The following is a 1971-nucleotide window of genomic DNA, read 5'->3' as shown; positions in this document are numbered from 1 at the left end:
GGGCGGGGCGGCAATCATTTCATAATTGGTGCGTCGGCCTGACTGGCCGGACACTTAGAGGGGACACTCGCGCTCGTAATAACGAGAGAGAGGAGAAAAAGAGGAGAATAAGTGACGGACTTTCTTTGCTCGCGGATGAATTAAGAGTTTGAGCTGCGCGCTCACGCTGAAAAAAAAATCAAAAAACTAAATTCACGCAACGTACGAAAAATCCAGGAAAAACGTCAAGACCTTCTCATATACTTTGTTTAAAAATGCCGAGGCAGTCTTTACGCTGCTTCCGGATTGTCACTGTAAATCGCATCACATTTTAGAAAGAAATAAAAACACTAGTGTAATAAGCACTAAATGTTGAACTATTTTCGCAGAGTTTACTCGCGTTGTATCACATTACAAATAATGACACCAAATTCCACCTCGGTTGATTACCGGGCCCACGTTACCTTTTGGTAATAACGGAGCTATCGAACATTTTCGATGGCAGTTGATGGGCCGGGCCAAGTGCAGCAGGGAGGAGGAGGTTCTAGCTTAATCCATCTCCACAACGCCCCCCATCCTCCGCGCCTCGCACGGCTCAAGACGATTTGGCAAAGACGAACCTGCCGCTTCCGCTGCTACATAACGGATCCTGATGCATACCAAGTCGCGGCTGGCGCCTCTGTGCGTGCTGGTGGCGCGCGCGCGCGCGTCTGTGCGCGTGTGTGTGGTCATTAGTGCGGATATAACTGTCCGCACGGAGCTCCCTCCCCCCTGCCCCTCTCTAACCACCTCGCTCTCTTTCTCTCGCTCTGCCGGAATATTCTACGCGGACTCGCGCCGCTCCGTTCGCTCCCGCGACACACGACTTGTCACTTGCACCACACGTGTACCGATAATTATATGCAGGTGCACTGATAGACCAAGTGTTATTCAACTGCTGTTGAACACTTTGTAAGAGTGCAACTGCAAGTTGAACACTTGTAAGTGTGCAAGTGCGAGTTGAATACATGCAAGTGTTCGAAGTTGCGCACTTGCAAAATGTGCAACTGCTCTGCTGAGCAGCATCACTAAATTTGAGTGATATTTAAGAATCTTTCTCAATAAGAGCGAGGTTTTTAAATTATCGTTCAAATGGAGTCAGGTGCAAAATCTCGCTCGTTTTATGACGTGAGGAATCTGACTCATTTGCATCTGAAGTGCACTTATTCCCACAGCGAGCGTCCAATCTAAGGAAGTATTTTTTGAAGAGTGTTCTGGCTCCATTAAGAAATTAGTGAAATGTATAGGATATTCCACAAAATTTGAGGAGAAGAAGAAAAACATATTAAACCAGTAGCACGCTGTAAACCGGTTGGCGCCTTTTAGATTAACGCCAAATATTGCCATTCTTCTTCTTAAGCCGCCAAATGTTGGCGCCCCTTTAGCAGTTTGCGTTTTTGAACCCCAACATTTGGCGTTTATCAGAGGACGCCAACATTTTAGAGTTGAAAGACATCAACCAGCCAGCAAACCAGTTTACAGTGAAGAAGTTAATTTAATATTTTTTTAATCTATTTGTCATTAATGCAGCTATAGCTGCTTGTATACAACAAACACCAATAGACTAAAAAAATCAGACGATACTTTAAACGTGTGTTAAGCCGCGCCCCAGCAATATAGTGTTGTCGGCGGCGTCACGTTCCGCGCGCTCGATTGTATATATCGAGAGACGGGACTCTGCTGTGTTGACAAGAGCGAAGGGAAGACCATATCGAGGAGCAGCAACAGCGGCTCATGGTCCGGCCAACGCTCCAGCAGCAAAAAAAAAGAGTCCCGCACGCGCAATAGCGCGTAATACCGCGTAAACACACACACACACAAACTCACACACACAGGCATTTGCCGTGCAAGCGTGCACCTATGGCGCTACCGAAGCGTTACCAAAGCTCGCTACGGAAGGCCACGCTATACGACCAGCAAAGCCGTGACCATCTTCGTTGTTAACCCCCCCCC

General features: G+C 47.3%; 1 protein-coding gene across 3 annotated transcripts in view; it reads right to left on the bottom strand.

Annotated features, from left to right (window-relative positions):
* The window catches only part of LOC113209983 (caskin-1), a 73925-nt gene that overhangs the window by 53420 nt on the left and 18534 nt on the right, over positions 1 to 1971 (bottom strand). The gene's annotated exons all lie outside the window — the stretch shown is intronic.

The sequence above is a fragment of the Frankliniella occidentalis genome, unplaced genomic scaffold (genome assembly GCF_000697945.3).
Source record: "Frankliniella occidentalis isolate FOCC.00 unplaced genomic scaffold, Focc_3.1 Scaffold176, whole genome shotgun sequence".
Taxonomy (NCBI): domain Eukaryota; kingdom Metazoa; phylum Arthropoda; class Insecta; order Thysanoptera; family Thripidae; genus Frankliniella; species Frankliniella occidentalis.
This window is presented reverse-complemented; position numbering and strand designations above follow the sequence as displayed.